General features: G+C 35.4%; 1 protein-coding gene across 2 annotated transcripts in view; it reads right to left on the bottom strand.

Moving 5' to 3' along the window:
* Window positions 1-25,707, bottom strand: part of LOC105219617 (homeotic protein antennapedia) — a 159,039-nt gene extending 133,332 nt beyond the window's left edge. The window contains exon 1 of one of the 2 annotated variants that reach the window (XM_054235945.1): window positions 24,176-25,707. The gene's annotated coding sequence lies outside the window, so the exon portion shown is untranslated. Of the gene's footprint in view, window positions 1-11,720; window positions 13,221-24,175 lie in introns of those variants that run through there. The other variant, XM_054235937.1, reaches the window with a different exon arrangement.
* Between the last annotated feature and the right edge of the window lie 2,232 nt (window positions 25,708-27,939).

The raw sequence follows: 27,939 nt of genomic DNA, 5'->3' as shown, positions 1-27,939 counted from the left end.
AGCAATCCAGTAAATGAATAGATTCCGGTAAAGGAACATTTGGGGCATAGATATGAAAGTCTTTTTACTTATAGAATAAGTACACTCTGATCAAAGGTACTTAGTGCAAAGGATATGTGGTTTCTATCGCCTGCAGTGAACAAATTGAATATGCATATGTCACTAGCTATTGCTAGTGATAAAATTCGTGCATCTCTACGATTAAGTTGTACTCGTTTTCTGTAGCACATATTTCAAAATTATCGTAAATCAGTTTGTTATGTTTGGTGTGGTAGCCAAATGAGCATTGCAGATTAGAGATTAGAGATTACGAGTAGGGCTAAAACTTAAGAATACACTAACTTTACACAGAAAGCTAAAAAAATATGGTTGTTTGAGTAATTAAAAAATTATTGAAATATGAAGTTTTATCTAGTTTGTAATACATAAAATTTCAAAGGCCTATAAAAAAAATCGGTGACATTTAAGCAAGAAATTGTACTACATTGTTGACGCATCAGCATTCTTTCCTGTAGCGAATAAAATTATTTTAAGATTTCTATAGGTAGGAATGTGAATCCCATAATTCAAATTCAATATTTTTTTCATTAATTGAGTATCCAAAAAAATGATTAACAGTTATAAGGATACTTTATAATGAAACAATTTCGAAGTTAGGCCTACTACTACGGTGCAATGTTCAAATAGATCCGCGATTATTGCATTACCTAATTTGCATACGCATTATCAAAGGAAGCGATAAGTGTTGCCAGACAGAGGTACCTAATTTGCATGCTGATTTCGAAGTGCAAAGTATCCGATGGGCAGGTACTGTGGCAAACATACCGCCGATGACACATTCCCCGCAATTGGCTATCAGCTATCTTTCATCGTCTATTCCGGTGGGCAACGTTGCAGTACGCGCAGGCGCTGAAGTTTGCGCCATACGTTGGCGATAAATTGTCAACATGACACATACAGATGACAAGTGCAACAACTGGTAATAAACTGATACAACTGCAATAACACTTTGTACAAGTACAAAAAATTGTTAGGCTGAGCTTCTTCCAATAAAAAAGTAATTAAAATGAATGCGCGATGGACGTGCGACTGTCATTGTCAGCATTGTTACTTGACCGGCGGTAGGTGAAAGCCATCAAAAGTTAAAAAGGAATTCTGAAAAAACTATAAAAATTAGCGTGCCTGATAATGAAAAGTGAGTATTGCTTAGGCAATAAGCGATGAAAATTAATGTTGGAAGATACTAAATAGAGTCTAAGCTAGGTAATGAATTGTTGTAGAGTGGGGGAGCCGTTTGGGATGAAGGCTGAAGAAGCAAGCAGCGCACGTAGCGCGAAATGGGTAATGTCAAAGCGGAATCGAATATTCGATGTTAGAAGTGCCAACAGGACGGCAATAAAAATATCATATTAAGTGACTGCATAACAAGTACTGACGAACAAAGCCGGAGCTCACTTGGCACTTGGTTTTAATAGCGCATGCGAAACGCATACCCTAGATTGCACTCAGTGTTACCGTGTTGCTCTCAATATCAAATTTATTCCAAAAGATATTGAATGCAATATAACCATAAACTCATCTGAAGAACTGTTGCAGTTTTGGAGCAAAGCATAACGGAAATATCCTTTTAGAATATAAATATTAGAATTATCCAGTAATAACTGCACATGTCTGTATGTATGAGTTTTCACTTTAGCAAATAACGTATTATGCCAAGGCTGTTCTTACTATTATAATATTAACTTCTCTTTCGTGGTCATTTTGCATTTTTTTGCATTTGATCAAAGTTATTACAAATCTCATACATACATAACTCGTCTAAGGTCAGCTGTTTTCAAATATCGAATTAAATTATTTGTCTTTCCGTATTTTCATTTAATGTTCAATAAAACGGCAACCTTTTTCCCGCTCATAGGCAATATAATAACAACAAGTCGCAAACTAAGCTGAAGTATGCATCGAAAAATGTGCAAATTGCATCCGCAATTAAAATATTGGCTGGCAGTAGGTTGAGCTTGTAGGACGTTTTGCGTATGCTAAGCACGATTTAAGAATTTCATTGCGTCTCGTCACAATTTATGCACAAGCAACTGATTATTACCTGAACGTGACGTGGACAATTTCAAACGCTTGGCAAATGCTTATGAGTACTCTTGGAAGAGAGTAAGAGCAAAGGAGGTGAAGCATTGGTAAAATTTAGACATCAATAATGATCAAAAATTAATTAAATATTTAAGAAGAAAATCTTCATCAGATAGAATTTTTAATTAGATTAATAGAAAAACAATTAAGGAAGGGCTAAGTTCGGGTGCAACCGAACATTTTATACTCTCGCAATTTATTTATTTAACTTTATTTATATTATTATCGTCATATATGTATATGGTATAAAGTCCATTGAAAGTTGGAAACCATAATATTAGGTTAGAAGCACCGAGGTCCTCGTGTTCGATATATGGGGCCATAAAAACCTATGGTCCGATTTCGGCGATTTTTAGAATGGGGCTACCACACTATAAACATAGTATTTGTGCCAAGTTCTGCACCGATATCTTCACTAGTCCTTACTTTATATATTGTAATGTAAACGATTCAGATCGTCTTCAAAGTTCTGGTAGATAGGAAGTAGGCGTGGTTGTGAAGCGATTTGGCCTATTTTCACAACATATTATTGCGATGTAAGGCAAATATTACAAACCAAGTTTCATTGAAATCGGTCGAGTAGTTCCTGAGATATGATTTTTGACCCATTTTCCATTTTGTAAAAATTTCTGAAATTTTGTCTTTCTGACGTTTTTGGTTAGTGAGTTAACCCACATTTGCATGGTTATTATCCGATTTCTTTAATTTTTGGACTGTATTAAGAAGTGGCTAAAAAAAAAACGACTGCAGAAAGTTTGGTTTATATAGCTCTATTGGTTTGCGAGATATATACAAAAAACCGATTTGAAGGCGGGGCCACGCCCACTTCCCCAAAAAATTACATCCAAATATGCCCCCTCATAGTGCGATCCTTCATACCAAATTTTTATACTCTCGCAACAAATGTTGCTAAAGAGAGTATTATAGTTTTGTTCACATAACGGTTGTTTGTAACACCCAAAACTAAACGAGTTAGATATAGGGTTATATATACCAAAGTGATCAGGGTGAAGAGTGGAGTTCAAATCCGAATGTCTGTCTGTCCGTCCGTCCGTCCATCCGTCTGTGCAAGCTGTAACTTGAGTAAAAATTAAGATATCTCGATGAAACTTGGCACACTTATTTCTTGGCACCATAGGAAGGTTGCTTTCGAAAATGAGCAAAATCGGACCACTGCCACGCCCACAAAATGGCGAAAACCGAAAACACATAAAGTGCCATAACTAAGCCATAAATAAAGCTATGGAAATAAAATTTGGTATGAAGGATCGTACTATGAAGGGGCATATTTGGATGTAATTTTTTTGGGGAAGTGGGCGTAGCCCCGCCCCCTACTAAGTTTTTTGTACATATCTCGCAAACCAATAGAGCTATATAAACCAAACTTTCTGCAGTCGTTTTTTTTAGCCACTTCCTAATACAGTCCAAAAATGAAAGAAATCGGATAATAACCACGCCCACCTCCCATACAAAAGTTAGGTTAAAAATTACTGAAACTTGGTTTGTAATAGTTTCCTTACATCCCAACGATATGTTGTGAAAATAGGCCAAATCGCTTCACAACCACGCTTACTTCCTATATACCAGAACTTTGAAGACGATCTGATTCGTTTACTTTACAATATATAAAGTAAGCACTAGTGAAGATATCGGTGCAGAACTTTGCACAAATACTATGTTAATAGTGTGGCAGCCCCATTCTAAAAATCGCCGAAATCGGACCATAGGTTTTTAAGGCCCCATATATCGAACATGAGGACCTCGGTGCTTCTAACCTAATATTATGGTTTCCAACTTTCAATGGACTTTATACAATATATATGTATATATTATATAAATAAAGTTAAATAAATAAATTGCGAGAGTATAAAATGTTCGGTTACACCTGAACTTAGCCCTTCCTTACTTGTTTTTCCACAGCTTTATTTATGGCTTAGTTATGGCACTTTATGTGTTTTCGGTTTTCGCCATTTTGTGGGCGTGGCAGTGGTCCGATTTTGCTCAAGATATCTTAATTTTTACTCAAGTTACAGCTTGCACAGACGGACGGACGGACGGACAGACAGACATTCGGATTTGTACTCCACTCTTCACCCTGATCACTTTGGTATATATAACCCTATATCTAACTCGTTTAGTTTTGGGTGTTACAAACAACCGTTATGTGAACAAAACCATAATATTCTCTTTAGCAACTTTTGTTGCGAGAGTATAATAATTTGCTGTTAATATAATAATAATGGTTAATATAGATTAATATGTCGATAGTCACATGTAATAAGATAATGTGAATTAATGCTTTGTAAATTATCAGTATTAAGTCAAGGGCGGGATTATGTGTTCATATATACCGCTAAATTTATAACGTTTGTTTGATAATAAGTAACCCGTCATTTATAAATTCCAATATTAAATTCAGAACGACACTGCCGGTATCATCCTTATTATTCTTTCATAATTATTCACACCATAAATAAATTATAAATTAGCAACGTGATACCAATGTTTATGTGTGATTTCGTAAATAGAGCGATCGCAGAAGAGACAAAATATCATACTTCTGCTATTTCAGCATAAACCGGTATTCTGACATTATTGGTATTATATATGTCGTTTATCAAAACGCAATGTTAGCCTGAAAGGGAGAAATGGCTTGATAAACATAATTTTCACATATCAAATCAATCAGTATCGAAACCGCTCACCACTGTTCGAAATTAAAACCTTTTGGATTGCGCTTATTTAATACTAGCTTTTTACCCGCGGCTTCGCCCGCAGTGGAGTCATTTAATAAGTATGAGAGATAAAGGGTAAGGGTATAATAATAGAAATGAGTCAATATGATAACAAAATTTGATTGTTTGGCTGATATCAACAATTTTTAAAAATTACTACAGACAGAAGTTTCAACACTTTAATATATGCTTATTGAAATGCAACAACAAATGTTAAAATATATTTCACCGTAACACAAATAAATAATTCTGAATTCTAACAATTTAAAAAAATAAAATACAAGGTATTAATTTAAGATATTTTTGTAGACAATGTTATAAGTTTTCCTGTCGCGTGCAAATATGTGTAAATTCCTGGCATTAGATACACGTGAACAGGCTACATAAAGCTTAACGTGAGAGAAGCATGGGTTTTCTAAATGCACACCTACTACCTGTAATGTTTGTCCTTGTCCTTGTTTATAGTAACAGCAAAGCTAAGCTTGACGGGAAACTGAATCCTTTTAAATTGTAATGGAAGGTCAGTGGGAATAATTGGTATCCGAGGTATTATAACACTATTTCCCTTACCGACACCTGTTAATATAGTAGCACCAAGTATGTTTTGTCCCAATTTTGTTTTCCGAAGCTTTGTTCCATTACATAGCCGAGGAGCATCTAGATTTCGCATAAGCATTACTGGTACATTTAGTTTCAATTGAAGTTTATGTGATGGTACACCCGATAGTTCAAGTGAATTTAAAAACTCCACAGGATATGAAGTACTTAGTTCCGTATCCACAATTGTATCCATTTACAAATATTCCTTCATTTCTCCCTGAACCTCGTTTAAAATGTCAGTGTTGATTCTATTGCTCTTGTACACAACCACTGATCACTACACAAATTTTGTTGCAATTCCGGAAAAACATTAGCAATGAGATCCACATCACTTTCTACTAAATTACAAAATTCTCTTGACAGTGATATGTAGCCTTCAGCGTCAACGTCTAAACAACCATCACCAATTTTCAACAACATTTCTGCGTAAAGTCCTGAATCCACGTCATTATGTAGATGCACCCTCATATTCGTTTTCATGCGGAGTTTTTCAACTGTCGACCATAAGCTTGACGATTTAATTCACGCTTGAATTTCATCTGCTGGTGTCCCCCTCTGAATCACTGACGGAAATCACCAGCCAATAAAACTATCATGCCTCCCATTATATCTGTACTATCTCGCAAATCCTGGAGGGTCCGGTTTAAAGCTTCTATAGCCTTCTTGTGAGACATTGTACTTTCATCCCACACAAATAGCTTGCATTCTCGCAGCATTCTACCTCGTGAACTTTTTTTACTAAAATTACAGATGGGCGAATCTTCCTGTGCCAAATTCAATGGTAATTTTAAAACGGAATGTGCCGTAAGACCGCCGTTTAATAGCGTCGCGGCAATACCTGACGAAGCTACGGCAACTGCTATTTTTTGGTCTTTTCTGACGGACATTAATAATAAGTTAAGTAAAAACGTTTTTCCAGTTCCTCCTGGTGCATCGATAAAGAAGAGTCCACCACTACCGGAGTCTATTTTACGTAAAACTTGATGGAAAACATGATTTTGCTCTGTAAGTAATTGAGGAACTAATTCTGTCACTTGATATTTTATAAATTTGATGATTTTTTGACAAACAATTGTTTTATCTTTCGTAAATTTTTTTTTTTTTAATATGAAGTACCCTATGTTGCTTCTAGTACCTTCAAGAGTATATGTACAAAGTTTCATGATGATCGGTTCAGTAGTTTTTGCGTGAAAGCGTAACAAACAAACTTACATTCGCATTTATAATATTAGTAGGGATGTACATTGCAAAGTTTTGCAGTAGATAAGTTTTTTATATTCAAAGTTTCCGTTGAATGGACACTTTTTACTTGTGTCGCAGACTTATCTGCATTCACGGCAACACTACAATAAATCTCGCAATCATAATAATTTGTTTCGTTGTTAATACCATCAAAATACTAAAGAACTAAATAAATAACCCACTCAATTGCCTGCGAATACAAGAAAATGGTGTGGCCAGAGTAAAGCTGTGTAGTGGCGTGCGACAAGCCCTGATAATATCGAAGAATACTTCATTTATCATTTCGAAATGAATTCGAGCAAGAATCTAAGAAAGAGTTTTGTTCGGCCGAAACCGACATAAGAATGTAAAAATGTTAAGTAGGCGAACAACGTTCACATTTTAAAATGTTGACTGTATACATCGTTCGTTGAGTAAATGTTTCCTTAAAAGTGACTTTTTTCACTGAGTTGGAAACACTAAATAAAATCACCTCATAAATCTAAAATTATTTATACATCTGCATTAGTTTATACTTTTACAAGTAACCGTTATGCGAACGAAATCATTATACTCAATGCAAAATGTTGCTAGAGTCAGAAATAAAAAAGTACATATAATCAATATATCGTTTGTTCACATAACGTTTGTTTGTAACACCCAAAACTAAACGAGTTAGATATAGGGTTATATATACCAAAGTGATCAGGGTGATGAGTGGAGTTCAAGTCTATCAAATATAAATCATTTATAGCGCGGCATCGCTTTTCTAAAAATTGTCGAAATCGGACCATAAGTGTTCAAGGCCCCATATATGGAACATGAGGACTTCAGTGCTTCTAATTTTTTTTACCGAAAATATAGGTAAGGCTCTAAGATATTTTGAAGAAATTCAGAGGGAATATCTTTCTTTTAATAATATGTCTTCGTGCCAAAAATGCGTGAAGTAGGGTCTTAACTTCACCTAACTCCCATATACCTAATACTAGGCATTCCAACTTTCAATGGACTTTATACCATAAATATGACGAATATGTGGGTCAAATTGTGTATTATATAATATTAATAAAATTAAATCAATAAATTGTTCGGTTACACCCGAACTTAGCCCTTCCTTACTTGTTTACATTTCAGTTTAACTATTGTTGTGGCTATGATGATCGCGTCGTTGGGCTGGACAACGTATGAGCAACGACGGCTGAACAACGTTTTTTTTTTCAACATTTGTTTTTGAAATAGTCTTTGTTATTCCACACTTATTAATCCAATATCAGCGAAGAACAAGACAACGCAATGACAAGGATGAAAACAACAACAAATATACATCCTTTTGATTTTTTGGTTCCAGTTGAAGTTGCTTCTCCGACTGGCACTCTGGACGTTTGGAGCTGAAACTGTCCGGATCAGCACTGACACCGTTGATGCTGGTACAAATACTACAACTGACAAAGCAACACGGCGAGGCGATCGACATACAAGCTAAATATCTTTATATAGCAATAAGAACAAGTTTGCTGAGCTCTTCTCTCGGCTGCATCTCCTATTGAACGATCTGCAGAATCGAGCGCAACGCATTAAAATGTATTGATATATCAAGTGGAATGTATGTATGTATCTTTTTCGTCTGCAACCATACTGCTCGACAAGCATTTTGGCTTTCAGATTAATCTTACACGTGCCCTCATTCCCAAATCATCCCTGATGTTGGTTGAATAACTCAATTAATTTCTGTCACCTGATTTATCACCTTTCTTGTTTTTGCGTTACAGATTCGACTTTTATTTTTATTTATTATTGCTGCTTAACATTTGGTGCTTGATTTGTTTGTATTCGTGTATTTCAACACCTCGTTCAATTTCTGCTACATGGTGGTTGGCTTTTTGAAGGCTTTTCGTAAGAGAAGGGTATATTAGTTACTTTTTATAGCTAGAAGTAAATTTCAATTAAAACAATTATAGTTTTGAAATGCACGTCCAATTTTTACAAAACAAAATGTTCCATTTTGCTATACTAAATGTATGGAATGATAATTGTGAAAGTTGTCAACGTCGTTCAATGAACATTAAATTCCTTTACGTTCCTTACGCCAAGATTCTTTAGCAGTTTTCTCAGTAAGAGTACAACCAAATAGTTCCATCTACTACCAATACATATAATAATTAATTCACGGCTCGTGTAATGACAGGTATATAAAATGAATTAAAAATAAATATTATTGAATTTTATTTGTCGCTTATTGAAATTTATTTTATGGGATTATAAGGTTTATGAAAACCCCATTTCTTTTCATTATTTGGAAGATTATTCTAAGCTGTCTATCTTCATATAGTTTATTCGTTTGGTCAATCTAACTTTTATTTGTATATAATATAATATATTGGTTAATTTTAAGGCATCAGTTGCAATTACAAATTTTGGTTCTAATTCGAAGTTTGTACAAATAAATGTTAGCAGACTCTATAATGATGGCCGCTCCGATTTTGTATATCGTCTGTCTCCCTCTGCTTTAATTTAACACTAGTTAGCGAATGTGTGTATGTATATGTATGATGCTATTATTTCCTGCATTTTAGTAAAAATTAATAGTTTCAATGGATGTTGGACCTATATAGAAATCAAAATGAAAGCCAGCGAAAGAAGAAAGAAATAAGTCAACAAGATTAATGGTTTTCCATGTTATGCGCACGTGTATGTATGCATGTTGAGTGTACAAATTCTTTTCGCCGCACCCCGTTTTTGGCATCTGCTGCTGCTGTGTTTGGTTATAGGATGATTCGAGCACGCACACATACTACACATGTACATTTTTACATTCTTGAGATGAATATGAGTGGTTGATTTAGAAATGCAAATGGCTGTATATGTTTTTGCTTTGTTGTTCTATATAAAATTTATCTTGAGTAGTCTTTCTTTCCTTCTCGACCTCACTCTACTAACATATTTAATATATTTGAAGATTTATACCTCCTTCTATACATTTCTGCAGCTGCCATCAGAAAACTATTTTGCTTTTTTTGTTCAATGACAAGAATAACACTTGTATAGACATGTTGTCTTTTGTATACCTATATAAAGTGTACGTTCATTCATTTCACCAGAAGTTATTTCTGATGATTTCAAAATTAATTACTAGTTAATGCAAGGAACTTTTGAAAATTATTTGGCAAAAAGAACTTCCATGTAAGTCCATTAGACCTTTTTGACCTATTAATATCAAAATAAATAAAATTGCGCAAATCAGTTATAAGAAATCATCTATAAATGAAACTGCAGAAATGGTGCCAATATTGACGGACAATACCTTGACAGAACAGCCTCAGTTGCTTGGAAGCTCTGAAACTACCACCAAGAGGCGTTGTAATTGAAGTGTGAGTGCACGAGTTGGTACTAAAGCCAGTAAGCAATGACTCCAGAAATGGCTAATGACAATAAATCAAAAACATTTCCAATATTTTCACAAACATTTCAAACAATGGGGAAAATGTTTGATTTATTTCAGAAGCAGCAGCCAACGTAGCGGATAGGATAGACTGCCGACGAATGGTAAGCATAAATCATTCATGAGGATACACATATGATGTGCATAAGAACGCGTGAATTTGAGGAAGATTAAAAAAGCAATCTCAAAATGGCACACATGCACACATGCACAATACGATCCCATAGACACTGAGTGCTGCCTATGTAGCCTTTGTTTGTTGCCTATTTGAAATTTGCATATATAATGTGGAACAGACTGAGAAAGAAAACAACAACTGCACACATTCGCACAATAATTCAAGAAATATGAAATTAAAAAAGAAAACACTTTGTGTGCAATACGCAAACAATATCAATACAATTTTCACAGCGTTTAGGCGGCTATGAAACAGATTTTTCCCTGCTATTTCAGGATGCTGTCACTCGTCGCGGTGCAAAAAAATCAGTGGTGAGCATGCGAAATTGGAAATAATGGAAGTTAAGAAAAATATTTTTACATTTGCGAAAACGGAAGTTGGCAGTGCGCTTCACCCGAAAGATAAGTAGAACACAAAAAGTTCTTGGAAAAATTAGTAACGCTCCAGTTTCAAGGGAAACAGTAGCAGAAAATATGAAAATATACATAATTTCAGATATATCTGGTATACATGCAAAATTATGCTGTTTGCATATGACCCCATAAAAAATAAAGGTCAATGGAAATTCTGTAATTTCAGCAAATATTGTATTTGTATTGTAGTAGTGTTTTGTGAAAACAACACGCTGTTTAGGTTTTTAAACAAGGGTCAAGACTTGTTTCCCGTTGACCTAGCGCAAACGACGTTTTGAAAACAAATACACAAGCAACTAGAATACACTGCGAAGTTAAAACTAACAAGTTACTAAAGTACAACTGACGGCAAAAACGAAATCGAGTTTTGGTAAAAAAATGTGAAATATCTAATACACGCAAATGTCGCAAACATCAAAACCTTAAACCAAGGCATAAATATTGTACATAATAGATATAGGAAACGGGCAGAGTAAGAAAATTAGTTTATACGCACTACTACGTTTACACATACATATACACGCATACAAAATGTGTTCGACCGACTACGTGAACGTTGCGTACAAATCAAAAAGATGGTCGACAAAAATTGTCAAAGCGACAATGCCCCACATGTCAGAGTTAAGTCGACCCCAAATAAATAATAAGAAAGCTTAAATTCGAGCGAAACCGAATCTTAGTTACTCTCCCCACTTGCAAGAACTCGAAAATGGTCCACTTATTCTTGATGCTTGGATAAATGTAAACAAGGTTTTTTGATTTTGTGTTTCGGGTGCGGTTGTGAACCGAGGACACTGGTTTTTAGGCTACCGAGTACTGACCTTTATTGCAAAGTTGTTCGGTTCCCGTTATCCATAGTGTAGTAATTTCAATACTAGTAGTAACTTTTTCACCAAGCCTTCTAGCACAATTAGTTCATTTTATATATAATATAAATATATATTTCGGTTTATTCTGATCCAACAGTTAGATAAATGGGACAATGGTTTTACCTTATGCATCGTTTAGCGAGGGTATTAGAAACAGTTTTATGTCCAACGCTGTCAGAAAAAGGTTTATGCAAAAACTCGCCGAAACAATGAACGGCAAATTACTGACCCACTTGCAAATCCAACGACCGCCTGGCAGCACGTCTAATTGTCAGCAAACTTGTTTGTTTTTTTTGTGTTTTGACTCATATATATACATACATACACACATTTTGTTTCGTAGAAATTTCCGGAAAACAATCGCAAAGTTAACATGATTACAAATATAAAATTAAAGAAAATAAAAGGTTACACAACTTTAAACTGAAGCAAGTTAACGTTATAGAAACTGCTAAGTTTGTGTTTATATACACAATTTTGCCAAAAAGAATATAGCAAATATTGGGGACAAATTATCTTCATCAACGCAAATCGACTCCATGAGAGGGTTAAATACCTCTCATGCCCGAATTAAAATGTGCGGAGCCAGGTAGATATTTGAAGAACATGTATGCGGAAATTGTCTGCGAAGAGTCACTAAGGAGATTTTTGAGAATAAAACACTTTCACGGAATGTTCGTTTTCTCGCGCAGTTCGTATTGGTTAAATTCACATACACACAGTACTTGTTCCCTTTCTGCAAATATGTATAAAGAGACAGTAAGCAGATAGTAAAAAAATCAAACAACATGGTTTTCGGTATAAGCCTTAAAAAACAAGACACATGATAAAATTAGGCAACAATGCGGACTCATAAATAATAATTGTGAATCGTTATACATGACTACAAATAGTGGGACGATCCAGCGAAGGACTAAAAATGAAACAAAAACAGGTCCTAAATAACCAGCGAAATAAAAAGGAATGCTAAAAAAGAAATATGAAAACATAAACTAAAGAACTAAAGCAAACAGTGTTTCCAAAAAATACATATTGTGTTAGAATGTTAAAAAAGTGGTCGCAGGTAGAAAATTTGAAAAAATAAGGTGCGCAATGCGCTCAACCTACTTGCTGACTCCTAAATGACCTAGTCTACGTGCTAGCTACGCATACATGCACATACATAACTTGCGCATAACAGCAGAATTTAGTTTTGGCCGTGGTATTGAAGATTTACTTTACAGATATAAAAGTTAATTACCACTTCGAAGGTTGCATATTAATTTTTCTACTTCCATATAGAGGCAATAGATATTGCATAACTTAAGGTTATTTACACACTTAAACGAACGCCAATCTTTTAAAATATGTTACAGGTAAATTGTACCGATACCGAGAACAGCAGGTGGATTTTTTGGCAAATTCTTTTTCTGAACATAAAAGTGCAAGTGTCACACATATTAAAAATCTATTCGATTTTTATTTTCAAGGTCACATTTTGCGCTATAGTGCTGACTGTTACCAATACTTATTGGGATGAAAGATGTAGCCATGTAGAATTGACAGTTTTTTCGGGGGACTATTTTGGCTAAGCATTTGTAAAAAAATCTATTTTTGTGATTTATGTAATAAGCTATAACATTAATGCAAATTATCAAGTACAGAGGAAGATCAGTGCGAACACAACAAATATTTCTAAAAATTAGTCCCCTAAAAATATCATAGGTATTTGGTCAGCCTTTACTACTATTTGAGGTGTGCCTTCGAAAATTGTCATAGAGTTTTAAAAACGTTTGCATATATATAATATATATATGTACGAGTATATACATATGTTTATAGTTTGCCTTTATCGATATTTAAAATACCACCCAGGTCGACTACGAAGGCTGACAGGACAATTTAAAAAGCGCAGAAAATTGTAAGAAAATTTAGTAGGAAGGGAAATGTATCTATCATTAGAGTAATATTATATATATTTACACATTGTACAATATATAATTCATATGGTCACCGTGTATACAACTTTACATACACAAACATAAAATTTAACAAGATTTATTTGCTTATAAACATTTTCGACAAACGCTGGTGACCACATTAATCAAAGATGCAAATTCAGAAAATTTTCAAAAAATCTCTTATACAATACATTGACTAAATTTAATCTCATTCGATTTATGTGTTTGTATATACACCTGGGAGGAGAATTCCAAACGGAGGACATCAACCGTATCACACAGTTTGACACAAAAAGTAAAACAAAAAAACAAAACCTGTTTATTCAAGATTTCAATTTATTTTGAGAAATAACTATCAGAAAGACACACTATTGAACAAAAAGTGATACTTCAATATTCGAAAATTGAATTTGCAATAACTTACAAGCATGCCGGAAAAATACTTAATTAATCAAATGAAATTACAAGAGTGAAGCTTGGAAACACTCTAAAGAAAAAAGAGAAAAGTATGTGATTGCGATATTTTGAAACAAAATCGAAATTTGTCATTAGAAGCAACTGAAGAAAAATTGTAAATGTGACAGCAAAATGAGAATGAGACGGATACGTTAGTTATTATGTAGCAATCCAAAATGTATAGTACCAAAACAACGTTCCATTTCAATGTTTGTAATGGTAACCTCATTTCTGAGTTTCCGGGTCAACGACAAATTTTGCCCACAATTCTCGCCCTAGTTGTTCATGTCACATAAATATAGTATGCAATACATGTATGTATGTCATAACTATGTGTGGACAAATCAAAGTAGTCACTGTTGGGCAAAGCTACCGCCGACTCTAACTAAAAATCCATGGCCGTCACCATTGTCGTATGTGTCGTCGCCGCTTTCTTTTGTTTGATATGAAACTGTAGCTCGCAAAGGCAAGGATATACAGATGTACATGTATATTACAGCAGCTAGTGCTGGCGTTAATACAACGAGTAGGCAAAAAAGAATTATTTAGTTTGCAAAATACGTATTCACTTTGAAACGTTACCATCTATAGTATACTTTACTTGGGGATGGTATTTCAAGAAAACCTGATTTCAAAGCTCCCTTTTAAGATTGTCATTTCTGTTCGAATTATACCACTTCATAAAAACACAGTTAAAGTTATTCACTATCTTTTTTTTTTAACTACAGAAATTGATCTGAAACAAGTTGCATCGATTAGTCCTTCGTACTGGATACATATGTACATTGATAGCAAAACAAAGATACATATTAATATCATTTATACTTTAGTGAATTCTTATTTTAAAACGTTATAGAAATTACAAGATATTCACCTCGAAGGTGATTTTATAAGACATTCTTTTTAGGATTTTTGAGAACTTTATAACAACAATTGTATTTGAGCCTTAAGAGACATGCAGTTAATAGGTTGCTGGTACCGATATAGAAGGAATGACTTGAACGCTACAAGCTTGATTTCACATTGCAATTTTGCGCATTTCTGTTCTTAGAATGGAGTTCCTTCCACCACTATTTCCCACTGACGTTTTGTGCTGCAACGCTTTAACGTGAGTTTTTGGCCACCACAGCGGGGCGCTCCACTCCTGGTGACATTGCAGCACATGGAACAACTGACAATGATTTATAACATAAAGATATGGGCGACAATGAGTTAGCAGGCGAAAGAGCGAAAGGACGAATATACCACATAAATGCAGTATATATTGAAGAAATGATGGTATAACAAATTCAAGCGAAGTAAAAATAAATAAATACAATTTGTTGGCGAAATAAAAAAAGGACACAAAACAAATAAGGAAGAGCGAGTTCACGCCGGACCAAACTACAACTACAAATTTATACAGTTTTGTAATTTGTAGGCATACAAAAAGATTGTAATTATTGTTCAAATCGGACTCCAAGTGTCTTCAGCATATGTTATTCAGATAGTCCTATCTTGCATACTAACCGATGTATACAAAATATATTATTTTTGAAGTCGACATAGTATTCATAGTTGTTAAAACTTTAAAACTAATTAGTCTGGATTTCGTTTAGATGACTTTCCTACCCAACGGGTTCAGTCAACTTGTTTTCGTTAATGTGACATACTAGCCCAATTAACCCTTCATACTACAACTAACATTTCAAATTCGAAATAATTTTATTTTTAAACACTTGTTTATTGATTTCCATTTTTTTTTAAATTATTGAGATCAAAAGATTGGTTAATATTAGGTTCGAAGAAACCTCCCTCCTTATTTGCGAAGAACTCGGACAGCCACTTTTCACAAGCCTCTTTTGAGTTCAACTTTAGACCACCAAGGGCGTTCGCCATGAACAGGAACAGGTGGTAATCACTTAGCGCTATGTCCGGGCTATATGGTGGATGCGATGAAACATCCAATCTGAGCTCCCGTAGCATCTGAGGAGTCATCAACGAAGGGTGTGGTCTGGCGTTGTCCTGGTGGAACACTACACCCTTCCTGTTGGCCAATTCTGGACGCTTCTGGTCGATCGCCTGCTTCAAGCGGTCCAATTGTTCGCAGTATATGGTAAAATTAAGCGTCTGGCCATATGGGAGCAGCTCATAGTTTCCCTTCCAATCCCACCAAACCTTTCTGGCTGTCAATCCCGTCTTGGCCACTGCTTGGGACGATTCACCGGCCTTCGACCACGACTGTTGTCGCTTGATATTGTCGTATCTGATTCATTATTCGTCGTCAGTCACCATCCGCTTCAAAAATGGGTCAAGTACGTTCCATTGCAGCAGCATACCGCAGGCGTTAATTCGGTCCAGAAGGTTATTTTGCGTCAAATCATGCGGCACCCTAATATCAAGTTTTTTTTGTATCCAGCCTTCTGCAGATGGTTTAAAATGATATGGTGACTTATTCCCATCTCCTGAGTGATGTCATGAGATGCCACATGCTGGTCTAATTCGATGTTTTCCATGATTTAATTGGTATTCGTCGTCACAGGTCTTCCGCCGACTGGCTTATCCATGGTGTCGTTTCCACCCGCTCTGAATCGTCGAAACCATTCCTAACCGAACATTTTATACTCTCGCAATTTATTGAAGAAATTTTATTAAGATAACACACAAATTTACCCATAAATTCGGCATAAAGTTTAATAGAATAACGAAAATCGTCATATATAGATATGAGGGCTGAAGTAATTAATGAACCGATTTCATTAAATTTCATCAGCAAGGTACACTATATCCAATACTATACGCTCACTTAATTTTGCTAAGATATATCACATATTAACCAATACATATATGCGAAATAAAGCGAATTGTTGAAAAACCTATAATTAGGTATATGGGCGTTAGGGGATGATATTTTTGAAAAACCTATAATGATGTATATGGGAGCTAGGAGATGTTATTACCGGATTTTAATAATTTTTGGAACAGAGACACACTATTGGAAGAAAACAATTTCCTCTGAATTAGATTAAATTATCTGAGAGATTTACCCATATTTTCGGTTAAAATTTAACCTTAGGCCCTGAGTTCAACATGTTCGATATTTGGGGCCTAGAAAGTTATAGTCTGTTTTCGACAATTTTTTCACAAGTGATGGCACAGATCATATACAGTATTTGTGTAAAGTTTTATTCCGCTATCTTCACTTGTTCCTAATGTATATATTATAAAGTGAACGAATCAGAAGCATTCAAAATTGAGTTATATGGGAAGTAGGCGTAGTTGTGAACCGATTACGCTCATTTAACCGTGTTGTCATAGTCTCAAGAAAATATTATATACCGATTTTCAATGAAATCTGTTGAGTAGTTCCTGAGATATGGTTTTTGACCCAAAAGTGTGCGATGCCACGGCCATTTTTCATTTTGTGAAAAAATCTGAGTGAAGCTTCTTTCTTCTATTTCTTCTGTAAAATTTAGTGTATCTGATTTAGATATCTTAATTTTTACTCAAGTTATCGCTTGCACGGACAGACGGACAGACGGACGGACAGACATCCGGATTTCAACTACACTCGTCATCCTGATCATTTATCTATATATAACCCCATATCTTACTCTTTTATTTCTTGGTGACACAAACAACCGTTATGTGAACAAAACTATAACACTCTGTACAATAGGTTGCGAGAGTATAAAAATATAATTTGAAAATTTTTAAAAGAAATGTGCAAATTGAAAAAACGAGTACGAATTTTGTATTGAATTTGATAGAAAAACTTAAAATGATTGGGCTGCACCAAATAGATGTATAAGTGTCGGATTTGTTTAAAAAAATTAATTCAAAAATGTCCACCGTCTCGACAATATTAACAAGTAAGGAAGGGATAAGTTCGGGTGTAACCGAACATTTTATACTCTCGCAATTTATTTATTTAACTTTATTTATATTATATAATACACAATTTGACAGACATATTCTTCATATATATGGAATAAAGTCCATTGAAAGTTGGAAACCATAATATTAGGTTAGAAGCACCGAGGTCCTCGTGTTCGATATATGGGGCCTTAAAAACCTATGGTCTGATTTCGGCGATTTTTAGAAAGGGGCTGCCACACTATTAACATAGTATTGTGGCAGCTTTATAAAATATGTAAATTAAATATCTAAATAATGTGGCAGCTTTATAAAATAAGTAAATTTTATATCTAAATAATTAAAAATAAATAGTGGGTGACAGCACGATCGGCGGCCATGTTGTAGAAAAAGTAAAGCGAGTGCGGAATCATTTTGGGAGCGTCAAATATTGTTTAAAGTATTTTTGCAAAGTTCTGCACTGATATCTTCACTAGTACTTACATTATATATTGTAAAGTAAACGATTCAGGTCGACTTTAAAGTTCTGGTATATAGGAAGTAGGCGTGGTTGTGAAGCGATTTGGCCTATTCTCACAACATATCATTGGGATGTAAGGAAACTATTACAAACCAAGTTTCATTGAAATCGGTCTAGTAGTTCCTGAGATATGGTTTTTTACCCATAAGTGGGCGACGCCACGCCCATTTTCCATTTTGTAAAAAACTGAGTGCAGATTCCTTCTGCTATTTCTTCTGTAAAATTTAGTGTTTCTGACGTTTTTCGTTAGAGAGTTGATTCACTTTTAGTAATTTTCAACCTAACCTTTGTATGGGAGGTGAGCGTGGTTACGATTTCTTTCATTTTTGGACTGTATTAGAAAGTGGCCAAAAAAAACGACTGCAGAAAGTTTGGTTTATATAGCACTATTGGTTTGCGAGATATGTATAAAAAACTTAGTAGGGGGCGGGGCCACGCCCACTTCCCCAAAAAATTACATCCAAATATGCCCCTTCATAGTGCGATCCTTCATACCAAATTTTATTTCCATAGCTTTATTTATGGCTTAGTTATGGCACTTTATGTGTTTTCCGTTTTCGCCATTTTGTGGGCGTGGCAGTGGTCCGATTTTGCTATGATTCGAAAGAAACCTTCCAATGGTGCCAAGAAATAAGTGTGCCAAGTTTCATCAAGATATCTTAATTTTTACTCAAGTTACAGCTTGCACAGACGGACGGACGGACGGACGGACGGACAGACAGACATTCGGATTTAAACTCCACTCTTCACCCTGATCACTTTGGTATATATAAACCTTTATCTAACTCGTTTAGTTTTGGGTGTTACAAACAACCGTTATGTGAACAAAACTATAATACTCTCTTTAGCAACATTTGTTGCGAGAGTATAAAAACTGTGATGAACCTTTCGAAAAATATGCCCTGCTGCTACAAAAAATAAACATTCCGTGGTGTGTATTTGCAGAATTGGTCCATTTTAGAAATTAGCTGATTGGATACTAAATATATCCAAAGAAGGAGTGGCTGTCATTTTATGCAACAATTTAAGTGGCACTAAAGAAGAAGAGAAGTGGCAAAGAAGAACAATATCAATTTTTCAAAACTTATCGTATTAATTGAACTTCAGGGAGTAGCCAACGAAGCGACCTAATAATCTAGTTTGAAAATAGATATAGAAATTTACGAGTATCACAAATGCATTCGCTTTTTCAGCACATTACTTCTTTTAAGACAACATTTGAAATGTTCTTTTATTGTTTTTTTTTTGTTTCGGAAAACCACTGTTATTTTGTATAAATATGGCAACATAGGTTGAAATTATACCAACGGCTTTCTCATACACCGTCGCTTCTTATTTATTAATCCCCTTGTCCCCACTAGTACATACATTTTCACAATATTTCATAACTCGAATATAAAGCTCCAAGTTCAAAGCAACAAAAACTTGTGAAATGTTTGGTGTATTGTATTTGTATGCCCTCATACTCAAAAATATACATGCATGTGTTTGTATAAAGATATGTGTATCAATGGATGTACGAAACTGCATTCAACGAGTAGGAATACACGGCGTTGCAACGGCAGTCGGTTAGACTGGAGCAGACTGGAGACGACACATACTGGTGGGGGGCCACTATGCCGTGAGGCTGTAGAGCTTAATAAGCCTGTCAACAGCAAATCATAAACGTGTTGCAGCTTCACGCAGTGCAATGCAAAACTACGTCACAGTTGCACGAAGCTCGTTGCAGTATTGTCAGGTTTGAATATTTGCCTTTACATATATTCATACATATATTCACAAAATATAGTACCAGTATAACAACAAATTACAACAAACAATTGAAAATAATAGGAGTAATAAAATTCAAAGCAGACGATTGCTTGTAGAAGGCATGCTGCAATTTGTGTGTAACGTATTTATCTGCTGCATTCTGTTATGAATTATTGAGTGTCACAATGATGGAATATAATTCGAAATTTGCAATTTTCAATTTATGCTGATTACAATTTAATACGCAAGTATGAATGTATTATTACAAGAGTATTTTAATATAAGGACTATATTTGCTTATAATGTTAAGAAGAAGTTCATTAAAACTAAATTAAATCTTATATATGTTGCTAAAATTTAAAATTTTCAGCTTAAAATCTGTTTACTTTGCAACAACTATTTTTGGCACATTTGGGGATCCACTTCTTTAATGAATGATAAAAAATATATTTAGGTAAATTTAAGATGTGAATGCTAATCTTATTCTTTTTTTAATTTGTATAGTTTCTAATTTTATTTTGTTAGGTAAAGTGTTCCACACACACACTGCTCAGCCTTGAGTTGAATACAAAAAATATGCGCTATAAGATTGTAGGTTGACTATGAAAATATTTAATTGTAGAAGCGTATATGATTTTAACAGTACAATACGACTTCTAAATAAATTTGGAACTATACATTTCCTATACACTTTGCTTAGCTCCCATTTTCATTGAACAAGTCTAAAGCCGAATCCCTTCGAACGATTTTTTGGCAGAAATAAATACATATGTATAATCAAATAGTTCTCACTACCTATTGAAATGTCACTGTTTAATATATATATATATATATTTGGCGTAGGAACCGCTTTAAGCGATTATAGCCGAATCCACCAGAGCGCGCCACTCATTCCTCCTTTTTGCTTGTTGGCGCCAACTGGAAACACCAAGTGAAGCCAGGTCACTTCGCACTTGGTCTTTCCACCGGAGTGGAGGTCGTCCTCTTCCGCGGCTTCCTCCAGCGGGTACTGCATCGAATACTTTCAGAGCTGGAGTGTTTTCTTCCATCCGTACAACATGACCTAGCCAGCGTAGCCGCTGTCTTTTTATTCGCTGAACTATGTCAATGTCGTCGTATAAATCGTACAGCTCATCGTTCCATCGTCTGCGGTATTCGCCGTTGCCAATGTTTAGAGGACCATAAATCTTGCGCAAAACCTTTCTCTCGAAAACCCCAAGAGTCGTCTCATCGGATGTTGTCATCGTCCACGCTTCAGCACCATACATCAGGACGGGAATAATGAGCGACTTATAGAGTTTGATTTTGGTTCGTCGAGAGAGGACTTTACTTTTCAATTGCCTACTCAGTCCAAAGTAGCACCTGTTGGCAAGAGTGATTCTGCGTTGGATTTCAAGGCTGACATTGTTGGTGTTGTTAATGCTGGTTCCCAGATAAACGAAATTATCTACAACTTCAAAGTTATGACTGTCAACAGTGACGTGGGAGCCAAGACGCGAGTGCGCTGATTGTTTGTTTGATGACAGGAGATATTTCGTCTTGTCCTCATTCGCCACCAGACCCATACACTTCGCTTCTTTATCCAGTCTGGAAAACGCAGAACAAACGGCGCGGGTGTTGCTTCCGATGATATCAATATCATCGGCATACGCCAGGAGCTGTACACTCTTGTAAAAGATTGTACCCTCTCTATTTAGCTCTGCTGTTCGTATTATTTTTTCCAGTAATAGATTGAAGAAGTCGCACGATAGTGACTCACCCTGTCTGAAGCCTCGTTTGGTATCGAACGGCTCGGAGAGGTCCTTCCCGATCCTGACGGAGCTTTTGGTGTTGCTCAACGTCAGCTTACATAGCCGTATTAGTTTTGCAGGGATACCAAATTCAGACATCGCGGCATTAAGGCAGCTCCTTTTCGTGCTATCGAAGGCAGCTTTAAAATCGATAAAAAGATGGTGAGTATCGATTCTTCTCTCTCGGGTCTTTTCTTCAAAGTTATGACTGTCAACAGTGACGTGGGAGCCAAGACGCGAGTGCGCTGATTGTTTGTTTGATGACAGGAGATATTTCGTCTTGTCCTCATTCACCACCAGACCCATACGCTTCGCTTCTTTATCCAGTCTGGAAAACGCAGAACAAACGGCGCGGGTGTTGCTTCCGATGATATCAATATCATCGGCATACGCCAGGAGCTGTACACTCTTGTAAAATATTGTACCCTCTCTATTTAGCTCTGCTGTTCGTATTATTTTTTCCAGCAATAGATTGAAGAAGTCGCACGATAGTGAGTCACCCTGTCTGAAGCCTCGTTTGGTATCGAACGGCTCGGAGAGGTCCTTCCCGATCCTGACGGAGCTTTTGGTGTTGCTCAACGTCAGCTTACATAGCCGTATTAGTTTTGCAGGGATACCAAATTCAGACATCGCGGCATAAAGGCAGCTCCTTTTCGTGCTATCGAAGGCAGCTTTAAAATCGATAAAAAGATGGTGAGTATCGATTCTTCTCTCTCGGGTCTTTTCCAAGATTTGGCGCATGGTGAATATCTGGTCCATTGTGGATTTTCCAGGTCTAAAGCCACACTGATAAGGTCCAATCAGTTCGTTGACGGTGGGCTTTAGTCTTTCACACAATACGCTCGACAAAACCTTATATGCGATATTGAGGAGACTTATACCACGGTAGTTGGCGCAGATTGTCGGGTCTCCCTTCTTATGGATTGGGCAGAGCACACTAGATTCCAATCGTCAGGCATGCTTTCTTCCGACCATATTCTACAAAGAAGCTGATGCATGCACCTTATCAGTTCTTCGCCGCCGTATTTGAATAGCTCGGCCGGTAATCCATCGGCCCCCGCCGCTTTGTTGTTCTTCAAGCGGGTAATTGCTATTCGAATTTCTTCATGGTCGGGTAATGGAACATCTATTCCATCGTCATCGATTGGGGAATCGGGTTCGCCATCTCCTGGTGTTGTACTTTCACTGCCATTGAGCAGGTCGGAGAAGTGTTCCCTCCATAATCCCAGTGTGCTCTGGACATCCGTTACCAGATTACCTTCTCGGTCCCTACATGATAATGCTCCGGTCTTGAAACCTTCTGTTAATCGCCTCATCTTTTCATAAAATTTTCGAGCATGTCACTGTTTAAAGTATATTATAATGAGGGCATGACCACCTTTGATGGTCATATGTGGTGGATTAATGACCACTGGATCAAAGTAAGCTAGCTTTCAATTCTGTATTAAAAAGGTTCTCTTAGAATGTTGACATGACTAATTGATTGTCACTTTTCGTAGTTAAAAAGTTGTTATAGTTGCTTTGACGGTTTTTAAGTATTAACTTTAGATGGCATGTAGATACTATCCATTATAATCTCTAGTAACTTTTTAGGCATATTAAATGTGTTGAACTAACTTTTGTTGCCGATGTGATCTTTAGAAATATGTTGAGGACAAACCCTATTTGGGAATACTTTTTTCTCAAGGCTTTGATTGAATTCCATTTCATTAAAATTAAAAATAAAATTTTCGAGTATTCTCCAATATTCAATTTCAACTTTTAAAAAGCTCATGTCGCAATCAACGTTTCAACAACTACAGTTTCAGGTATCCTTAACACTGCTGCATTCATAAACCAAAATAGATTTACGAGCATTAAGCTTGCTCAGTCGCAATCTTTTTCCGGTCCGCGGTAAATTCTAGTGAGTTTTACGTAAGGTTAAACATTTATCAGGTGTCAGTTGTAGGAGTTATTTGGAAGAAGAAACGTAGACTCATATCAATATTTACTTAATTCTTTCGTTATTGCGAGATTGAAGTTGAAAAACCACATCTTCAGATATCCAAGTGTTAGGTTCGCGGTGGCTTGTCGATACTTGAAATGGAAAATAAGAGTTTCAGGTTGCATACCTCTCTATATTAGGACAATTATAATCAGTACCTTGGTGCCAGTAATATGACCTAAATTCACCATCATTGGGATTATATGGGTGATAATAACTTACATATTTAAATGAATAGTCTCCGAGTACGATTACTATTAACAAAGTAATTTAAATCTTACCTTTGAATATCCTAGAATTCATATATCGCGTCCTGTATGGAGCTCCAATTTATTAAATGTATTTTCTTTTTTCTGGATTGAAACTGTTTATATTTCTTTTTATAAACTCGCTTGCACACTTTATTACACGTATATAGGTTTATTACCGAAATATAAGAGATCACTACGTTTTGAAGCTGTTGCAGTTGCGCGCAACAAGCAAATTTGTTTTAATCCTCTCAATGTGTAAAGTAAAGTCGTTTTACGATGGCTATTACGTACAAACAGTTTTTCTGTTAACTAATCACCTTCTTTTTACATTGAACGCCATTTTCTCTATCCACTTATAATTTTTGTATGTCATAATATATAGCTGTATTGTGTATATAAATATATTTGTAAAATATTGCTTACAATCAACGACTAGAATTGTGAGTGAGATTATTACGGTAATGTCAATACAAACTCCTTTTATAGTTATATGTATTTGTGTAGAAAAAACATTTTTAGAAGAATAGAATTTGGCATTAGGTTTTCACTTTGGATTTTATTCTAGATAAATTTTAGTATCATTTAGATAATTTTGTACCAGTAGTTAATTACATGTTCTGGAACCTTTTAAGTTTTGTATTGGCACAATTTAATAATCGTTTTTCTGATGTCACTCCAAATTTGTAATTCGTATTTAGTTCTTTTTAACAAGATCGCATATTTTATTGCACCAAATTTATATTTGATTGAAATTTTGCACCTTTTATATTCAATTTTTTAATTCTTGCCTGCCACTTTCTACGGCAATATTCGGTATAGTAAATAAGAATATATATGATAGATGACCTTCTATCTATTTTTTATAACATATATATATTATTTATTACTAATACACCGCACCGATACCACTACACACACCATATTGCGGTCCGAACTCTCTCTCCGAGCGTAATAGAATCGTTCCAAATGAACTAAACGAATATTGTGTCCTTTAATTCAACCTATTTACCGCTCTACCGCTGTTCAACACTGCACAAGTTTTTACGATTATTGGTATAATTATTTTTATGATAACTGCTAATTCACTTTATCAGTCGATTGTCTGCATTCTACTACAGTCTCGCCCAATTGGAAGATGACTAAATAGTGGACGCAGTAAAGACGTATTAAGAACTGAGGCCAGTTTAGTCTAATATTTAAGTAGCAGGTATTAGCCAATCCACGAAGCAGATTTCTTCGTGCACACACAGTTTACGTATGTCCCCGTCGTACGCAGCAGATATTATTTAGCAAGTGCCTTTTGTCAAATTTTTACAATTTAATGACCTTGAAAATGAAATATTTTGCACGGCAGTAGTTGTGCAGCAAATTAAACCGTTTGTTATTCTGCCGTTCATTGGTTCACATCAAGTGGAATTTGCTGCTACGATAATCGTGTCGTTATATTATTATTGCCAACGGTTATTATTATTTTTTAGGGTTATTTCTCTATGTGTATTGTAGATGATGTTGATGTTGATTTCTTTACGACTTCTATCAAACTAAACCCATAAAGCATTCAATTCAAGGCATATACTTCACATATTTACGAGCGCGGCAGCTACATATATGTATGTATGTATGTGAAAACGGTCTGTCTGGGCATACGGCTGCGCGAGTAAGCAAAAGTGAGCAGACAGTCCGCAGCAGCAGTAGCAGCTGCTGCAACTGAGGCAGCTTAACGATATCGCGAGCGGCCCCAGCGTTACATTGTCGCTAGCAGCGCCAATGCAATATATAAGGGAGAGAAATAAACAACAACGTCGTTGTGATAGTATCAACAACAGAGACAGTTAACGCGTAGAGTAAAAATAAAGTCAAATGAATCAACAACAATTCCAAGTTTCGCTGGCAGCACGGAAGTGTCATCTTCCACCTCACCCTTTATCATAAAGCTGTGCGCCAAAAGACAAAAAATTTGGAAAATACGAAAAACAAAAACTGAAATATTCAAATTCTGCTAGCAGCGTCGTTTGCAGAGACGGATGTGCAAGCGCCGAAGCGAGCAGCGGAAGTAGATACATGATAAATATTTTTATAAGAAAGACAACCACAAAAACTGAACAAACGTCACAACAGTCTATTTGGTCCATCAATTTTTATATTACGAGCAAGTGCTCAACAATGCTTTCAGTCCTAAGACTCTGCTTTTGCGCTGCTTGGCTTCGGGTATTAATTTTTTATGTTATTTTGTATCAACACTCTTCTCCGGCTCCAAACGCTGAATGCGGTACTGCTTTTCAATGTTTCATGTTCAGTGACCACACTGCGTCGAAGGCAGCGCGCCGAAGCAATAAAGTACGCACTGGATACCAAAAATGTACTCCGAGAAGATTGGCGAAATTTATCGTGTGAATTTGTTTTTTGTTTTAAAACTTTACCTAACCGGCGAGTACAACGACTAGAGAAATGAGCGAGTGAGCAATCAACTCAATTAAACTATGTACTTTTATTTTTTTTTGTTTTGGTTTGTTTCATTGGTTGTTGAAATTTATGTGAGTGCCATATATTATATTAAAAGGTTGGGGATGCACCATTCTAAGAGCACCCGTGGTTTTGCTTTGACAATATGTTCAAACACATTTGGCTCTCACTCTGCTTAATGTTTTGTGTGTCCGAGAAATGGCACAGAAATCTGCCTTTATTGCGTTTATATATCATACTCTCTGGTAGTTTATGCAACTTGTGAGATCTATACCTTAACAAAATCTCTTACCGCTCTGGTTTTGACTACTGAAAATGTAATATGAATGTATATGCCCTGCTCTGAGTTGTGGTCATATCATTTTTCATATGTATTTATTTTCTGGAGAATATTTTATTTATAAAAAATGTGTTTTATATATCGTTATTTCTCAATGAACCGTACTCTACTACATTCAAAGGTGCTCACATTTGTTTTTTGTCCAGTGTTACCGCCACATTAAGGTGCTAGAGTCAGAATTTCAAGAAACCTAAAGTAGCAATATTTAACTTCTGATTACAATAAAAGTATTTTAGGAATATCCTGCAAGTCGTGTATTAAAATTAGTTACTAATTATGTACTATATACATATATGTACTCATTTCTCACTACTTCAGGACCTGTACAAGGAATTTAATAAATTTGTTGTTCCGTTTTTCGAATTATTTAAGATATGCATACACTGAATTGGAAAATGTATCAAATATTTATATAAGGCTATAATAAATCTAAACCTTTTATTTTTTAATGAAATCATGCAAATACAATATGAATTCCACATATAATAATACATATGTATGTGTATGTATAATTGAAATATACGGCAACCCTATTCTACAAAATAACTTCTTTGATAGATATAAACACTCAAGCTTCATGGATTTCTATTTATTAAATATTTACATAAACTGATTACTCTTCACAGAGAAACTGGTTTTTACGATTCCGCGCTCTCCACTTTTTAAATAACCGAGAATGTTTTCTTCCTCTCAATATTTGAGTAAAATTCGAAACTAGCAATAAACTAGAAAGCTTAACGGAATGATATACATGTGAACCTCAATAGTTGTTGGCCACAGTATATCGCTTGTTAGTGCTTCATTCGGCAGTTGCCAGTCACCTCAATAAGACAACAATTACAATGGAATTCAATACCCATTTGTGGTAGCCATCAAATTATATTATCTAATTTTCTTATTAATTAAAAATTAGTTGATCATTGAATTAATAAAGATGTTTGCAGAATTGTCATCAATGTAATGTGATTTAGTGCTATTGGTATTCAAATAT

This window comes from Zeugodacus cucurbitae, chromosome 2, assembly GCF_028554725.1.
Source record: "Zeugodacus cucurbitae isolate PBARC_wt_2022May chromosome 2, idZeuCucr1.2, whole genome shotgun sequence".
Taxonomy (NCBI): Eukaryota; Metazoa; Arthropoda; class Insecta; order Diptera; family Tephritidae; genus Zeugodacus; species Zeugodacus cucurbitae.
This window is presented reverse-complemented; position numbering and strand designations above follow the sequence as displayed.